At 37.8% G+C, this 19,291-nt stretch overlaps 1 protein-coding gene across 2 annotated transcripts in view; it reads left to right on the top strand.

Annotated features, from left to right (window-relative positions):
• Nucleotides 1–19,291, top strand: part of SLC16A7 (solute carrier family 16 member 7) — a 204,443-nt gene that overhangs the window by 112,700 nt on the left and 72,452 nt on the right. Inside the window, exon 3 of one of the 2 annotated variants that reach the window (XM_066369328.1) lies at nt 16,710–16,827. The exons of the other annotated variant lie outside the window; for it this stretch is intronic. The gene's annotated coding sequence lies outside the window, so the exon portion shown is untranslated. The remainder of the gene's footprint in view (nt 1–16,709; nt 16,828–19,291) is intronic. 2 annotated transcript variants of the gene reach the window in all.

Genomic DNA, 19,291 nt, shown 5'->3' with positions numbered 1-19,291 from the left:
TTTATCAAATATTATTTGACTATATATATGTGGTTTTATTTCTGGACTTTCTATTGGGTTCCATTGGTCTGAGTGTCTATTTTTCTGCCAATACCATGCTGTTTTGATTGTCGTGGCCCTATAATATAGTTTGAAGTCAGGTATTGTAATGCCCCCAGCTTCATTCTTTTTCTTTAGGATTGCTTTGGCTATTCGGGGTTTTTTATAGTTCCATATAAATCTGATGATTTTTTGCTCTATTTCTTTAAAAAACATCATTGGAAGTTTGATGCGAATTGCATTAAATTTGTATATTGCTTTGGGTAATATAGCCATCTTGATTATATTTATTCTTCCTAGCCAAGAACAAGGTATATTCTTCCATCTCATTATATCTTTTTCGATTTCCCTTAACAATGGTTTATAGTTTTCATTATATAAGTCCTTTATATTCTTTGTTATGTTTATTCCTAAGTATTTTATTTTTTTTGTTGCAATCGTGAAGGGGATTATTCTTTTGAATTCCTTCTCAATTGTTTCATTGTTGGCATATAGAAAGGCTATTGACTTCTGTATGTTAATTTTGTATCCTGCGACCTAACTGTATTGGCTTATTGTTTCTAGTAGTCTTTTAGTGGATTCTTTGGGGTTTTCGATGTATAGGATCATATCATCTGCAAAAAGTGATACCTTTACTTCTTCTTTCCGATATGGATGCCTTTTATTTCTTTGTCTTGTCTGATTGCTCTGGCTAGAACCTCTAGTACCACATTAAATAAGAGTGGAGAGAGTGGACAACCCTGTCTTGTTCCTGATTTAAGGGGGAAAGCCTTCAGTTTAGTGCCATTTAATATGATGTTAGCTGATGGTTTATCATATATGGCCTTTATCATGTTGAGATATTTTCCTTCTATACCCATTTTGTTGAGAGTCTTAAACATAAAATTGTGTTGTATTTTATTAAAAGCCTTTTCTGCGTCTATTGATAAGATCATGTGGATTTTGTTCCTTGTTTTGTTGATATGGTGTATTACGTTAACCGTTTTACGTATGTTGAACCATCCTTGAGATTCTGGGATGAATCACACTTGATCATGATGTATTATTTTTTTATTATGTTGTTGTATTCGATTTGCTAGTATTTTGTTTAGTATTTTAGCATCTGTATTCATTAGAGATATTGGTCTGTAGTTTTCTTTTTTTGTGCCATCCTTGCCTGGTTTTGGTATGAGGGTTATGTTGGCCTCATAAAATGTGTTTGGAAGTACTGCTTCTTCTTCAATTTTTTGGAAGACTTTGAGTAGAATAGGAACTAAGTCTTCTTTGAATGTTTGATAAAATTCGCTGGTATAGCCGTCAGGGCCTGGACTTTTATTTTGGGGGAGGTTTTTAATGGTTTTTTCTATTTTTCTCTACTGATAGGTCTGTTTAGGCTTTCTGCTTCTTCTTGACTCAGTCTAGGAAGGGTGTATTGTTCTAGGAATTTATCCATTTCTTCTAGGTTGTTGAATTTAGTGGCATAAAGTTTTTCATAGTATTCTACAATAATTCTTTGTATATCTACGGTGTCCATGGTGATTTCTCCTCTTTCATTTTGGATTTTGTTTATATGAGTTCTTTCTCTTTTTTCCTTGGTAAGTCTTGCCAAGGGTTTGTCAATTTTGTTGATCTTTTCAAAGAACCAGCTCCTTGTTCTATTAATTTTCTCTATAGTTTTTCTGTTCTCTAATTCATTTATTTCTGCTCTGATTTTTATTATCTCCTTTCTTCGGCTGGTTTTGGGTTGTCTTTGTTCTTCTTTTTCTAGTTCCTTAAGGTGGGAAGTTAGGTGGTTCACTTGGGCTCTCTCTTGTTAGTTCATATATGCCTGAAGTGATATGAACTTCCCTCTTATCACTGCTTTTTCTGCATCCCATAGATTCTGATATGTCGTATTGTCATTTTCATTAGTCTGTATATATCTTTTGATCTCTGCACTTATTTCTTCTTTGACCCATTCATTTTTTAAAAGTATGTTGTTTAGTTTCCACATTTTTGTGGGATTTTTTTCCTCTTTTTTGCAGCTGAATTCTAGTTTCAAGGCTTTATGATCAGAAAATATGCTTGGTACAACTTCAATTTTTCTGAATTTGCTGATGTTGTTTTTGTGGCCCAACATATGGTCAATTCTTGAGAATGATCCATGTACACTGGAGAAAAATTTATACTCAGTCACTTTGGGATGAAATGTCCTGTAGATATCTATAATATGCAGGTGCTCTAGTGTTTTGTTTAAGGCCACTATGTCTTTGTTGATTCTCTGTTTGGATGACCGATCTAGAGCCGTCAGCGGTATATTGAGGTCTCTAAGTATGATTGTATTTTTGTCAGTTTTTGTTTTAAGATCAATAAGTAGCTGTCTTATATATTTTGGTGCTCCTTGGTTTGGTGCATATATATTAAGAATTGTTATGTCTTCTTGATTCAGTGTCCCCTTAGCCATTATGAAATGGCCATTTTTGTCTCTGAGTACTTTTCCTGTCTTGTAGTCAGCATTATCCGATATGAGTATTGCTACACCTGCTTTTTTTGGGATGTTATTTGCTTGGAGTATTGTTTTCCAGCCTTTCACTTTGAATTTGTTTTTATCCTTGTTACTTAGATGAGTTTCCTGTAGGCAGCATACAGTTGGATTTTCTTTTTTAATCCATTCTGCTACTCTGTGCCTTTTTATTGGTGAGTTTAATTCGTTTACATTTAGTGTAATTATTGACACTTGTGAGTTCCCTATTGCCATTTTATATCTTGCTTTCTGTTAATTTTGTGTCTTGTTTGATCCTTCTCTTTCGTTTTTCTATCTTTTGTTTTTATTTGGTTGTATTCCATACATGTTTCCTCTGTTGCTATCTCTTTTATCTCATGTGCTTCTGTGGTGGTTTTTTCAATGGTGGTTACCTTTGAGTAATGAAAAGGGTCCCTACCCTGTTCATTGTAGCGAACTATTTTGTGAGTACTTTTGCACTCCATTGTCCTTTGCTACTGTTAATCTCCATCTTCTCCCCCCCTTTCTTTTTGTTGTTGTCACAGTTTAAATTTGATTTTATTGTGTTCTTCTTGGAGATTTTACTTGTGGCTTTGTTTTTTTTTTTTTGTTCTTTGTGTGTGATTGGAGAACCCCGTTTAGTAATTCCTGGAGTGGGGGTTTTCTGATGATAAATTCCCTCATCTTTTCTGTATCTGTGAATGTTTTTATTTCTACTTCATATTTGAAGGATAGCTTTGATGGGTATAGTATTTATGGCTGAAAGTTCCTCTCTTTCAGGACTTTAAATATTGGGGTCCACTCTCTTCTAGCTTGTAGAGTTTCTGCTGAGAAATCTGATGATAATCTAATGGGCCTTCCTTTATATGTTGTATTCTTCTTTTCCCTGACTGCCTTGAGAATTTTTTCTTTGCTGTTGGTTTGTGTCAATTTCATTATCATATGCCTTGGAGTAGGTTTGTTGGGGTTAAGAAAACTCAGAGTTCTGTTTGCTTCTTGAACTTGAGGCTTTAGTTCTTTCCACAGGCTTGGGAAGTTCTCATCTATTATTTGTTTGAGTATGTTCTCCATTCTATTTTCTCTCTCTTCTCCCTCTGATATACCTATTATTCTTATGTTATTCTTTCTGATGGAGTCAGATAATTCTTGTAGGGCTATCTCATTTTTTTTTATTTTTCAGTCTCTTTCTTCTTCTCTCTGTTGTGCCTCAAGTTGCTTGTCTTCTATTTCACTAATCCTCTCTTCTATATGACCTGTTCTATTAACTAAGCTTGTTATTTCGTTTTTCAGCTCATGAATTGAGTTTTTCATCTCTGTTTGATTTGTTTTTATAGTTTCAATTTCCTTAGACATATATTCTTTGTGTTCATTGAGTTGTTTTCTGAGCTCCCTAAATTGCCTTTCTGTGTTTTCTTGTATATCTTGGAGGATTTTTAGGATTTCTATCTTGAATTCTCTGTCATTTAGCTCCAAGGTTTCCAATATATTAAATTTTTCTCCATAGATTTTTCCTCATCTAGCTGTGTTACCTCTCTTTCTTTTGTATCCATGATATTTGATTTTCTCTTCCTTAATGGCATCTGAGGGTGGTTTTGTTGATAGTATTAATGAGATTTAATAAAGAATAAAAAGTTAAAAAATAAAAAATCGAAAAGAGTTGTTTTCTTTTTAAAAAAAAATAATAATGAAATAAAGAAAAATAAAATAAAATAAAAATTTTAATAAAAGGAAATTATTCCCCCCCTCCTTTTATCCTCTCTTCTGCTCTCCCCTCTTTCTTGAGAAAATCTTGTGGTGAACTGTGAATTATAACAAACAATGCTTGTGATGGAGGGCCTGAATTGGGGAAAAGTAATAAAGGGGCAAAAAAAAGAAAAAAAAAGAAAAAAAAGAAAAGAAAAAAAAGGGGGTATGGACCCACAAAAAGGAAATAAGGAAAAAATTTGGGTCAAGATTAAAATGATTTGCTTTTAGGTGTTGGTTGTCTAAGAGTTATGATGAGAGGAATAAGAGGAAAACAGAAAAATGGGGGGACAAATTAAAAAATTACTATTGTATTTAGTGGAACAAGAACTAGATAAAATGGAGAGCCAGGGATGGGAGCACTGCTAGTGAGTTAAAAAGGTGAAGTAAAAACCCCCCAAAATGCCACAAACATAAGTTTGAGTCCCAGATAAGATAATTTGTTTGTTATTGAGGTTTGAATGACAGGAGATGTAAAGGAGAAAGGAAGAAACTAATATAGAGGGAGAAAAGAAAGAGAGAGAGAGAAAAAAAGAGGGAACCACTAAAAGAAGAAAAAAGACAGGAGAGAGAGAGAGAGAGAGTTAAGGGTTTTGGAGTGCAACCCTCATAGAGAGAAAGGAAGAGGAGAGAAAAGATAATGGGAGATGTAACACTTATGGGTAGTGTAGTTCAAGGAGAGGAGAGAGTAAGACCGGCAGAGAGTTAATCGGCCAAATTGGAGGAGGAAAAAATGTATCAAGAATGAAGATAAGAGAAACAAATGAACAAATATAATAAAATGGGATAGGTTATAAAGTCTGCAGATTATTCTTGATTTTGAGAGTTTATCTTCTTGCTTTTTCTTGTCTCTCCCTCTTCCTGGTCGGTGACTCTGTACCCCGGGTTCTGCCCCTTTGGCACTCTCAGGTAGAGGTTTGCAGTTGATAAGTCTCTATGGCAATGTCATGTATTGTGCTTTAGTCTCGTTGGCAGTCGAGGCTCATTAGCATTTATAGGCTCTGACAGTGAGAGAGTCCGTGTTCCTGGAGCCTTTCTCCTAGTCTTTCCTTCCTCAACTAGTAGCCTGATAATCCAGCTATGGGGTTGCTGCTGCCTCTGCCTGGATAGTAAGAGGCTCAAAGAGCTGGAAACTCCCCACTCTATTTCCACTCAGCACAGGGCTCTGGGTAAGGCTCAGTCAGTCAGAGCTGCTAGCATAATCAGGCGGGGTTTCCGCCCACTCAAAGACCTCTGGCTCTGCCACTCTGTCCGGTAACACAGGCGGGCGCCCACTTCCGGGGTGCTTGGGAGGAAACTCTCACTCACTGCGCGTGCAGACCAGGATATCCGGCCAGCAGTCTCACGCTCTGAGTGAAACCCCCAACCGCATGGAAAAGTTGCAGCGTTGGAATTGGCTCTTGCTCTGTCCCCGTGTGCGGCTTTTGCAAGGCGCTGAGGCAGCCCGAGATTCCGCTTTGGCCCACACAAAGGCCCCTGACTCTGCCCCTCTGTGCGATAACACGGGCGCGCACTGCCGAGGCACTCGGAGGAATCTCTCACTCCCTATCTGCGCGTGAAGACCAGGATATGAGGCCAGCCGCGTTTCCCTCTGAGTAAAACCCCCACCAACTCGGAAAATTTCCACCGTTGGAATTAGTTCTTGCTCCCTCCCATGCGCGGCTTTCCCAGGGCGCTGGGGCTGCCCAGAGATTCTGCTTTCGGCCCACAGAAAGGCCTCTGACTCTGCCTCTCTGTAGGGTAACACGGGCACCCACTCCCGGGGCTTAGGAAGAAATCTCTCGCCCACTAACTGCGCACCGACCAGGAGATTGGGTAAAATGGCTGCCCCGCTTGCCTTTCTTTGTTTGGGTTTGGCGCGAGTGTTAGCTTGTATTGCCCGGGTTGCCACAGGATCAGTTTTTCTTGGCTTGGATCTCCGTGCCACAGCCTGGTTCGGCTGTTTGTGCCGTGGCCTGGATCTATTCACCCCCTTTGCCCGCCTCTGTTTCTATATTCACAGTTACCAGAGAAAGCCTCCCTGTTTAGGTTAGTGAGGAAGGCGGAGCATTTCTTACTCCCTATTTCCTTCGGGGTTTGGTTATATATTTAGCCAATTTTTCACTTGACCATACCTTCGGGTGTATTGCGAAGCATCTGGAGGCTCCAAGTATAGGTTTTTCTGTTTCTGGTTGAAGATCTTGTTGAGTTTTGGGGGAGATTTATCGGTATTGCTTCCTACCTCGCCATTATTCTGACGTCATCTCTCTGTAGGTAGAATTTTTAAAAATGTTTGACATAGTTGAATTTCATTTTATTTTTAAGATTTTATTTACTGATATTACAGAAGGAGGACAAGGTGAAGAGTGGGGTGGTGGAGAGCGAGAAGTATAACTTCATCATTTATTGCTTGCTTGTTGCTTGTCGCATGTGCCTTGATTGGACAAGTCCAGGATTTCAAACCAGCAACCTCAACATTCCAGGTCAACACTTTATGCACTGTGCCACGATAGGCCAGATGAATTTCATTTTTATTGTCTGCAAAATGGAAGCAATAGCTACTAAAAGGAATTATGAAAAATGCATGTTAAAAGGTCAAGTGTCAATCAGTGATGCTTACTTATAACATAAGCTCTAATAGTAATTATTATTTATATAAATAATTAGTAATCAGCAAATATAATTTTTATCTAATTTTCTTCCTATTCCCTTCTAGACTGTCAGTTGATAAATTAGCTGACAGTCTTATGAGAGCTCCCTTGTAGGTAACTAACTGCTTTTCTTTTGCTGCTCTTAAGATTCTCTCTTTACCTTTAACCTTTAACATTTAATTATGATGTGTCTTGGTGTAGGCCTCTTTGGGTTTATCTTGTTTGAGACTCTCTGAGCTTCCTGTACTTGTATGTCTATTTCCTTTAACAAGTTAAGGAAGATATCTGTTATTAGTTTTTTCAAATAGGTCTTCAATTTCTTGCTCTTTCTCTTCTTCCAGCATCCCCACAATATGAATGTTGGTTTGCTTGAAATTGTCCCACAGACTTCTTACACTATCTTCACTTTATATATTCTTTTTTCTTTTTGCTGATCTGCTTAGGGTTTTTTTTTTTTTCTTCTTCCTTGTATTCTAAATCACTGATTTGATTTTCAGCTTGACCTACTCTACTGTCGATTCCCTACAAATTATTCTTCATTTTAGTTAGTGTATCCTTCTCACTCCCCCACCCCCCAGTGAGAAGCGGAGAGGCAGAGAGACAGATTCCCACATGCGCCCATCTGGAATCCACCTAGCATGCCCACCAGGGGGCATTTCTCTGTTGCAACCAGATTCATCACCAGCACCTGGGTCAACTTTGCTCCAATGGAGCCTTGGCTGTGGGAGGGCAAGAGAGACAGAGAGAAAAGAGAAGGGGGAGGGGTGGAGAAGCAGATGGGTGCTTCTCCTGTGTGTCCTAACCCGGAATCAAACCCGAGACTTCCACATGCTGGGCTGATGCTCTACTGCTGAGGCAACTGGCCAGGGCTATCCTTCATTTCTCACTGGTTTTTTTTAAATGATTTTTGTGTCCTCACCAAGTTTCTTGAACATCCTTATAACCATTGTTTTAAACTCTGTTTGTTTGCTTACTTTCATTTTATTTAGTTGTTTTCCGGGAGATTTCTCCTGTTCACTCACTTGGGACATGTTTCTTTGTCTTCACATTTTGGCTACTTCTCTACATTTGTTTCTATGCATTAAATGGAGCTGCTATGTCTCCCAAACTTGGTAGAATAACCTTATGTAACAGGTGTCATATAGGGTCTCAATCACCCAACCTATGCTTTCCAGGTGTGCCACTGTGTGGGCTGTATGCACTTTTTTATTATAGTTGAGGCATGATTACTATTGGCATTATTGGGAGGTATTGACCTCCAGGCTGATTGGCTTTGAGTACTGGCTGCAGGTGCCGTGGAGGAACTGCTATGTAAGAGGTGACCCTCCAGAGCAGGACTTGCTTCAGTGGGGCTTTGGTACTCAGTCCACCCCTTGAGTGTGTCACTCATGGAGGTGGTAAGGGTTGTAATCTGGCATGATCTAAAGCTGTCCACCAGTCACCCTGGCGCTGGGGCCTCCTAGAAGGTACAAAGTCAGCCACCATCTGTGCGCTCTCAGAGGCCACTTAGAATGTGCTATAGAGTGATATGCAGATGGCTGCTACATGTGCTGGGTTTGGAGGTACCCAGGAGAAGCTGAGTTGTGAACCAAAAAAGGCTGTTGCTAGTTCCTGGCCAGGGGCTACTTTGTGTACAGGGTACACAGAGGCCAGATGCAGCTTGTTGAGAAATTTCAAGAAACTCTGAAGCCTGAGGCAAGGCGAGCCATTTGTATGGAAAAGCCACTGGAAATGGCTTGGGTGGGTTTATAAGTTGGTTGGGTGAGGTCTTCTAGAGTTACCTGGGCAGGGTGAACAGTGTAAACCAGGTTAATGTAAACTGCCAGCTGCGTGGAGAGAGGGCTCACCAAAAGAACAATGGTTCAGTCAGCACTTTTGCTTGACAGAAAGCTGCCACCTCAGCTCTTACCTTGAGGTCAGATAATTCAGTCTCTTCCCTTCTGTCTTTGGTTCCTTTCAAGCTGCTTCCCCAGTGCTGAGGCTCAGAGAAGTGAGTCAACACACAGACCCTTTAAGAGGAACTTCCTGGCACTCGGGAAGCTCTCCATTTTACTAAGCCACAATGTCCTTTGGTTTTTACAGCCCAAAGTTATGAAAACTTCTCTTCTTGGCACTGGAACCCTGGGCTTGGGCACCTGGTGAGGGGCGGGGAGCCCTCGCTCCTCAGGAGGAACCTCCACAGCTGAGGCTTCCCTCTTGATTTTAAGCCATCATCCCCTGGAACCAACCTGTTCTTCTCTGCCCCTCCTACCATTCTCAGTGTGACTTTTCCTTTAAATATCTAGCTGGGGGACTTCCATTCAGCTAGATTTCAGGTGGTTCTGAATGATGGCTGTCCTTTAGTTTAGTTGTAATTTTAATGTGGTTGTGGGGGGATGTGAGTACCGTATTTACGTACACCACCATCTTGACCAGAAGTTCGTCCTCATTTCCATCTGAGACTATTTAAAACGACCTTTACTTTTTATATTTCTACCAATATTTAATTTAAGATGACATAGTATTCCCTAAGAAAATTAAAGCTATCTCTATAGCTCTCTGCTTTTCTTTCTGGGCTCTCACCAGAATTGTTCTTAAGAGTCCATTTATGGCAATAATAATTTTTTAGTATGCACCTCAAACTGTACCCAACTTCTATCCATTACTCAATTCCAAAGCCTCATTTTTTTGTATTTTTACAACAGCACCCTCCTCCTGATACCAATTTTTATCTTAGTTTTTTAGAGCTGCTATAATAGAATGCTACAGACTGAGTGACTTATAAATGACAGAAATTTATTTCTCACAGTTCTGGAGACTGGGAAGTGCAAGATTAAGGCGCCAGCAGATTCAGTGTTTGGTTGGGGCCCTCTTAGTGGTTCACTGGGTCCTCACAAGACAGAAGGGTTGAGGGAACTCTCTGGTGCCTTATTTATAAATGGTACTAATTCCATTTAAGAAGGTTTTACTCTGATGACCTAATAACCCGTGAAAGGCCACACTTCCTGATACCATCATGTTGAGGATTAGGCATCAAATAGGAATTTTAGAAGAACACAGACGTTCAGTCTTTAAGACCGTATAAAGCTATTACAGGTATGGAGATCAGGGTAAGACAGGACATACTTTTGGCCACCAGAATTCAGCTTACTACTATTGCTTTTACACAATTCTAAAAGTATAATATTAGAAATCAAGGGAATTATTTAGTATAGGATGCCAATTTCTACTTTTTCATAAATAATTATGTGTAAGTTCATATTGTTTTTCTTAATTTTCCCATTATAAAAACAACTTTATTTAATTTGACCCTTATTACAATTAACATTTTCAGAGTCCTTTAAACAGTAGCAATAATTTACATCTGACATTTTGAAGGCCATGCACTATTGATACTTGTCTTGTCTAGTTGTCAAAGTAAATCAGTCAAAGGGATTTAGAAGATAGTTCACTTAAAAAATAGTAACCTCTTGGGATTAGATTCCAATTTTAATTGTCACATGTTGGAAAAGAAAATATTAGTTCATTTTAATTCTTGTTTAAAATTGAGTGAGTTGTCACCTAAATTTAAACATTGTATATTAAGTTGATATTACTATATCTTTTTATATAAGGACTAGTTCATTATTTATTTATTTATTTATTTATTTATTTATTTATTTTAGAGAGAGAGAGAGAGAGAGGCAGAGAGGTAGAGACAGACAGACAGAGAAGAAGGGAGAGAAATTAGAAGGATGAACTCATAGTTGTGTCACTTTAGTTCTTCACTGACTGCTTCTCATATGTGCCCTGATCAGAGGGCTACAGCTAAGCCTGTGACCCCATCAGTAGTGAGATTCAGCTGGTTTGATGAAACTATGCTTATTATATTTATTTATTCATTTCAAAATCTCATTATACCTTTGATGAAATACTAGATTTTCATTCCCTCACTTTTATTACTTAAGTAAACTAACATACAATGTAAAATTAAAAAGTGCCAAACAACCAGTGTGTGATAAGCTGTCATTGGAAATATTTTAAATAACAGTTTTATTGTTTTTTGTTGGGTATTATTTAATTTTTCCATTAATATTTTAAAACTCTTTCTTATAACATAATTTAATCTTGTGTCCCTATTTTTATTGTTCTTATTTAAGTATTAAATGCATGCAATAATAAACTACCTTTTGATATATCATTTTTTATACTAAAAATGATCAGTAGGTTATAAAACTAGTTGTTAAATTATTTGAATTTCACTACTGAACCCCTTGCTCAATCCAGCAATCTTGGGCTCAAGCCAAAGACTTTGGGCTTCAAGCCAGTGACTTTTGGGTTCAAAGCAGTGACAAGGAGATCATGTCTATGATGCCACACTCAAGCCAATGACCCCACACACAAGCTGGTGAGCCCACACTCAAGCTGGTAACCTCATGTTTTCAACCCTGGGTATTCAGCATCTCGGGTTGACACTCTATGAACTGCACTACCACTGATCAGGCTGTTATTTTTTTAAGGAACATATTAATTCCTTTAGGTGAAAACATATGCCACTTTATAGGAAGGATTTAAGAACAAATTGTGCCTTATTGCCTGATCTGTGGTGGGGCAGTGTATTAAGTGTTGACCTAGAATGCTTAGGTCACTGTTTCAAAATCCTGGGCTTGCCTGGTCAAGGTACATATGGGAATTGATGCTTCCTGCTCTTCCCCCTTTTTTCTCTCTCACTCTTTCCCCTCTCTAAAATATTTAAAATTTTTTGCTTTATCTATAGGCTATCTAGAAGATTTTATAGTGAAGCTGATAGTCTTGTAACAACTATTGATTTAATTTGGGACTAGATTGCTGAGTACATTATTTCTAGATTACATTTTTAAACAAACTTCTGGATGGCATAGACTATTGGTGAGGGTTCATATAATTGATATATCCTGATTTAGATTAGGGAAATTGAAGAAATAATTATTTATTAAGCATGTAAAGAAACATTTGATATTTTGTACAACTGAATAAGAAGGATTCTTGAATATAATATCTGAACCTCATTATTGACCATTGCTAATAATTTTATTACTTCTTTATTCTACATCTTCTTCTCTATAAAGCAATCAACCCCTATTGATTTCTAGACAATAAGGCAAAGTTCTTGGTTGTCAGCATATCCAGCCACATAAGTTTTTGAAAAACACTTTGTAAGTATTCAGAACAAGCTACTCCAACATATGCCTCTGTGATATACAGATGACTTTGAGCTAAAGGCAATCTTAGTCATAGGCTTAAGAGAAACTTTTGCCCCTTCCTCTAACAACTAAGAAGAACTTGAATCGGTGAATTGGAAGCCTTGCCTATAATAAGAGATTGCCAGAAATAACTTCTTTTGATTTATCTGTAGAGCAGGACCAACTTCTATTTACTAAAGCTCTGCTCTTATCATCCTGCACTGACACTTGGAAGCGCCTAAGACTCATTACCCCATCCTTAGCTCAGACTGTCTTACTTCCCTCAGTCCCTCTTCTTGTTTCTGAACATCTCATGCCTGTGGGATCTCTGACTTCTCAGGTAAGTGGGGTTCCCATACATATGTATGTATTAAATTTTGTTATTTTCTCCTGTTAATTTGTCTCATGTCTTTTTGATTATTAGACCAGCTAGAAAAAACTTTGAGGGTAGAAGAAAATGTGTCCCTCCCCCACAACTTGAAATAGCCAAGTGTTTACAGTAGCCATCAAGTCACCCTTTTGTTTACAACAGTGGTAGTCAACCTGGTCCCTACCACCCCCTAGTGGGCGTTTCAGCTTTCATGGTGAGTAGTAGCAGAGCAACCAAAGTATAAATAAAAAGATAGATTTAACTATAATAAGTTGTTTTATAAAGATTTATTCTGCCAAACTTAGCGAAAATTCGACATAAACTACTTGGTAAGCAATTATTATTATTATTATTATTATTATTTTATTTTATTTTTTTTCATTTTTCTGAAGCTGGAAACAGGGAGAGACAGTCAGACAGACTCCCGCATGCGCCCGACCGGGATCCACCCGGCACGCCCACCAGGGGCGATGCTCTGCCCACCAGGGGGCGATGCTCTGCCCATCCTGGGCGTCGCCATATTGCGACCAGAGCCACTCTAGTGCCTGAGGCAGAGGCCACAGAGCCATCCCCAGCGCCCGGGCCATCTTTGCTCCAATGGAGCCTTGGCTTCGGGAGGGGAAGAGAGAGACAGAGAGGAAAGCGTGGCGGAGGGGTGGAGAAGCAAATGGGCGCTTCTCCTGTGTGCCCTGGCCGGGAATCGAACCCGGGTCCTCCGCAATTATTATTATATGCTTTAACTTGCTGTAACTCTGCTTTATAAATTTTATAAAGTAAAGTTACTTCCCTACTTTATAAATCACCATTACGTGGAACCGATGGGTGGTTAGAAAATTTTACTACTAACAGATACAAAAGTGGGCAGTAGGTATAAAAAGGTTGACTACCCCTGGTTTACAAAAATGATATGTTATAGTCTATACACTCAAAAACATTATAAAAAGACAGATATAAATAAGCTGGAACAATGATGACTTGGAAGGATAGTTGGGCTTTAGAATTCCAAAGAACAAATATTTGAATTCCGACGAACAAGACAGGCAAGGTTACATGCAGGTATTGAATTTGAAAATTCATCATGGAAGTAAAACTGAAAGACTAACATTTGTAAACAAAGAGCAGCCTCCAAGATGGTGTGTTAAAGTGGAATGAGTAACAATGGGCCTGACAGAAAGATACTTGTCATGATACCCATTTTATCACTTACTGGACATTACACTTTGGAAAAAATCATTTCACACCTCTAATTCTTTATCCTTTCATATATAAATGTGATTTTAAAAAAATACACTTTCTCTTAGTACAGGTGATTATGATAATTCATTGCATCTTTAGAAAAAAATTGAGCACTTAAAGCATCTTTTTCAATGCACTTTGTTATGAGTAAAATCCACCATAAAGCATGAGTTATGTGTGAATTGCAAATGAACCAAATTTGCTGATACCATTGTCCAGCTCCTAGCTACAGTAATTAACACTGCTTTTTTAAGGGACAGTAAGCCTTATGCCTACTTGAACATTAGGAAGCAGATTCCAAAATACTTATTTACCCAAATTATGTGACAGCCTTCCCACTTGCTTTAAGGATTATTGGTCTCCTACTCTTTAGTCAAACACATTTTCCTTTTATTTCTAATCTAAAGGCCAATATATACCTGGAATAGCTATATCTACATAAATGTGTATAAAAATTACATTATCCATCAATGTAGAGAAAGGGATGTAAAATATTTTATTACTGCCATATCTACCAAGCAAAGGATTCCTGGGTTATTGGCCAGTTTGTCAAAAAAATAAAAGCCCTGGATATGACTTGGTCTTTCTGGAAGCAAATAGACCGGTTAGGTTAAGGTACTGTAAAAATTGTGTAGAAATGGTGAGCGCTTAGAACCTGGACATGCCAGGATCTCTGTTATTATGGTCCTTGTGTGGGTCTGCATAAACCATAATGATAATTAAGCATAGAATGTCGGGGCAGAGTCCAGTTTTCAAGAACACCTTAGGCTTTCTTCTGAAGGTTTGCCCTGAACACAAGCAGCTCTCTCTGTCATAGGAAACTGAGAGAAAATGTAGTTCCTCAAAATATAAAAAAGCATTTTCTATTTCTGGATGGGTTGGTTCCTTGTGACAAGATGAAGCTGCCATTTTTTAATTATCTGGCTGAAGAAAGTCAAAGGATTTCAAGGATGTGAGTGAGCCTCTACTCTTTTCTTTCACCCTGAACCTAGAAGACCCATTTAGGTGAACTCTTCATTCTTAACAAAACCTAAAACTTTAACTTTAGCTTTATTTCTCATATTTTATCTATGCCTTTCTAATCGTTACCAATCTTCATTCTGGTCCTTACCCTTAGTTTCTCATTGACTTGGCTACTAAACCCAGACTTTTCTCACCCTCTCATACAAATCTCATCTTACCTGGTGACCGCATTGTTTTCCCTCAGCACTTTTAGGATAGGTGCCCTAGATGCAAGGCATGCAACTGGTTACTTTATAGAAACAGTTGACTTTTTCTTGGCTTCAATCTAAGCAAAAGAACGCTTGGCCAGAACCAAATAAACTCATATGTACTAGCTGCTGTATACTCATCAGCAGACTAAAGATGAAATAAAGACATTTGAGCCCAGGCCGGTTGGCTCAGTGGTAGAGCGTCGGCCTGGCGTGCAGAAGTCCTGGGTTCGATTCCAGCCAGGGCACACAGGAGAAGCGCCCATCTGCTTCTCCACCCCTCCCCCTCTCCTTCCTCTCTGTCTCTCTCTTCCCCTCCCGCAGTGAGGCTCCATTGGAACAAAGATGGCCCGGGCGCTGGGGATGGCTCCTTGGCCTCTGCCCCAGGCTCTGGAGTGGCTCTGGTCGCAACAGAGCGACGCCCTGGAGGGGCAGAGCATCGCCCTCTGGTGGGCAGAACGTCGCCCCCTGGTGGGCGTGCCGGGTGGATCCCGGTCGGGCGCATGCGGGAGTCTGTCTGACTCTCTCTCCCGTTTCCAGCTTAAGAAAAATACAAAAAAAAAAAAAAAAAGACATTTGCTATGGGAGATTCAGCAGGTTCATCTATCAACCGGAGTTGCTTAGGAAATGTGAATTTAAAATCAGAAGGCTTTTCTTTTTAAGTGAGAGGGGGGAAGATAGTGAGAAAGATTCCCACATGCCCCCCACCCAAGATTCACACGGCAACCCCTGTCTGGGAGCAATGCACGAATCAGTGATCCACTAGCTGCAGTAGGTGAAGAGAAAGAGAAAGGGGAGTGGGATGGGGAGAAAAGCAGATGATCACTTCTCATGTGTGCCTTCACTAGGAATTGAATCCAGGACTTCTATATACTGGGCTGAGCTCTATCCATTCAGTCCACTGTCCGGGCTCAGAAGATTCTTTTTTTTTTTTTTTTTTTGTATTTTTCTGAATTGAGAAGCAGAGAGGCAGAGAGACAGACTCCCACATGTGTCTGACTGGGATCCACCCGGCATGCCCACGAGGGGGCGATGCTCTGCCCATCTGGGGCATCGCTTGATTGCAACCAGAACCATTCCAGTGCCTTATGCACAGAGGCCATGGAGCCATCCTCAGCACCCAGGCCTGCTCTGCTCCAATGGAGCCTTGGCTGCAGGAGTGGAAGAGAGAGAGACAGAGAGAAAGTAGATGGGGAAGGGTGGAGAAGCAAATGGATGCTTCTCCTGTGTGCCCTGGCCAGGAATCAAACCTGGGACCTTCACACACTGGGCTGACCCTCTATCACTGAGCTAGCCACCCAGGGCCCCAGAAGATTCTTAAAATACTTTTTTTTTCTCATGACCTAGACTGTCTCATTGTAAGACATGTATATTGTTGATAGTATTTCTAATAAATTTCTTTTAAACTTTCTAACTACCTATTTCCTATCTAAAGTATTATATAACTGAACTATTTTTTCTCTTTAGTGAATACAATGGGTATTTTATTTAACTGAATTATACTCAGTGAATGATAATAAATTTGCTTCTCATAATGGTAGATATGTAATCCACTGTTATTTATTGTTTAAAAAACTAATTCTTAATTATATATATATATTTTTTTCTCTTGCAAGTTTTATCATTTTGCTCATGCCTTAGTAATCCTTTCAATGGCTTGACAAAACAATATAAATATAAATACATGTGTATATGTAGTTATATATGTTATATACTATATTCAGTTTTGCTAATTATTAAACTATGGTCATAATTTACTGGGTAAGTTATAGCTAGTGGTTTCAATGAGGCTTGTGGAACTCAATTATACATGTAACCCTTGTTTTTCTATTTATTTAGATAATCCCAAGTGTTTCCTACCTCTCTTCCTCTGTGTTGCTTTTAATTATCGTACTTTGAGGAATAGTGACTGTGCTTAACAATTCCACTTATAAACCAAAGAAGTCTGTCAACAGGTAAAATTATATTTTAACTCTGTTTTTCTTGATTAATCTTACAAATAAATGCCATAAGTTGTATAAAATATTATAGAATTTTGCACAAGAAAATAATATGAGGCCAATGAATATATAGGATTTAGATTTTGATTATTAGTCAAATCAAGAGTTAATAATAAAGAATAGATGACAATCTCAAAAGTTGAATTTTTCAAGCATTAATTGGTTTTGGGTTTACTTGACAATGATTTATTTAAGAGATCATAAGATTTCAATTTATGTGGAAGAAACAAAATAAGTAGGAAATAAGAAAGTATGAAGAGGAATATGAGCAGTGACTTGTACTCTAGAATATGATTAAAACCAAAGAAATATGTTGAAAATAGAGAACAAAAGACCATATAAGGGGGGCCTCAGGTTATGACAATCTTACAATGTTTCAAGTTTATAATGCTCAGTCCTATAAAGACCTTAAAAAAAATTGAGACGAGTGCCGTGGCTTACACCATTAACTTCATACTTACAGACTATGTGGGCAAACTAGTTTTGTTGCATGTGGCAGAAGAATATGCAGTATTCTTTCTCTGTGAAAAATGTAGAACATGTTTTCATATTCTAGATTAAGATTTTACAACTATATTAGGATAGGTAAGTGTCTCACACTTAGGCTAAAGTGTGTTTTGACTTACAACAAAATTTGAGTTATATCACTGTTGTAGGAATGAAATTGTCATAACCCGAGGCCCTGTACTAAGATATGGTGAATTATGAAAAAAAATAATCCTACAATAAAAAAAGAAGATTGAAGAGAAAAAATAGCTCAGTCATATAATACTTTTTTAAAAGACCCCTTCACCATTCTATGAGCCTAGATTTCTGTGTGTAAAATAAAAATCTCAACATCAATCTAGCTCATTAGTAAATTTAATATTAATATTGATAACAATTAAATATTAGTAAATTTTAGTATTCACATTGGTATAGTTACTTAAAATAAAGATTTAACATTATTTTAAAAATCTTATTTATGACTTTTGAAATGACTAAAAAGTAAATTACAAATCATCATTTGCATTTTAAGTGTTTACCATAGCAAATATGATAAAAGCCACAATTATTTAAACTCATAAATTAATAATGAAACTTTTTTTTTTCTTTATACAACAGGAAAATTGCAGAGTGGGGACTTTAAATCTCATAATTGGTTTCTTTTATACTCTGCTAATAAAACAAAAAGTAGGTGCCCATATAAATTGGCATCTTTGGTATTTCCTCAGTATTCTTCCAGGTTTTAAAAAAAGATATTTTTGAGCAAAAAGAAAGTTAACTACTTTAAAATACTCAAATTCTTTAAACAACTTTTAAAGACTGCTGTTTTCAGCACATTTAACTAATATATATAATCTCTCTCTTTTTTCCTTTTTTTCCTAAGTATTATATTCTGTAAAAGATATTTCAGTGCTTATGTTGTAAAGCTACCATGATGGGTGAAATAATGGCCAACAAAAAGCCTAATTTCAAATTAAATATATAGATAATTTTGATTATTTCCAAAAAAGCAAAAATTATTACAAAAGCAGACTCTAAATATACTAAAGCCATACAGATATTTTCATGTCATCAGCATGTATCAATTAGCATGTCAGGACAGGGAAACAAAAGAAAAATAAACAAATGGGTCTATATTGAACTAAAAAGTTTTGCACAGCAAAGGAAACCATCACAAAATGAAAAAGATAACCCAGTGAATAGAACATATTTGCCAATCCATCTGATAAAGGGTTAATTTCCTAAAGTTATAAAGATCTTATAAACTTAACATCAAGAAAACAAACAATACAATTTAAAAATGGGCTAAGGACCTAAATAGACACTGCTCCAAAGAGCAGATGGCCCATAGACAGATGAAAGGATTCTCAACATCACTGATCATCATAGAAATACAAATTAAAACCACAATGAGATATCACTTCACAGTTGTCTGTCATCAGTAAATTAACAGACAAGTGTTGGTGAAGATTTGGAGAAAAGGGAATCCTTGTGCACTGTTGGTGGGAATGCAGATTAGTGCTGCCACTGTGGAAAGCAGTATGGAGTTACCTTAGAAAATTTTAACTGTAACTGCCTCATGACCCAGCTATTCCACTTCTGGAAATTTATTCAAATGAACCTGAAACATAGTTCGAAAGAATATATGCACCCCTATCTATGTTCATTGCAGCATTACTTACCATAGCCAAGATTTGAATATCAGTAGATGAGTGGATAAAAAAGCTGTGGTACTTTTACATAATGGAGTACTACTCAACTTTACAAAAGAAGGAGATCTTACCCTTTTGTGACAGCATGGATGGAACTGAAGAGTAAAATACGAAGTGAAATAAACCAGTCAGAGAAAGACAAGTACGATATGATTTCATTCATATGTTGAATCTAATGAACAAAATGAACTAAAAAGCAAAATAGAGACAGGCTCATAGACAA

Source organism: Saccopteryx leptura, chromosome 2, assembly GCF_036850995.1.
Source record: "Saccopteryx leptura isolate mSacLep1 chromosome 2, mSacLep1_pri_phased_curated, whole genome shotgun sequence".
Lineage (NCBI taxonomy): Eukaryota > Metazoa > Chordata > Mammalia > Chiroptera > Emballonuridae > Saccopteryx > Saccopteryx leptura.
The sequence above is the reverse complement of the archived record's forward strand: the minus strand, read 5'-3'. Positions and strand labels throughout refer to the sequence as shown.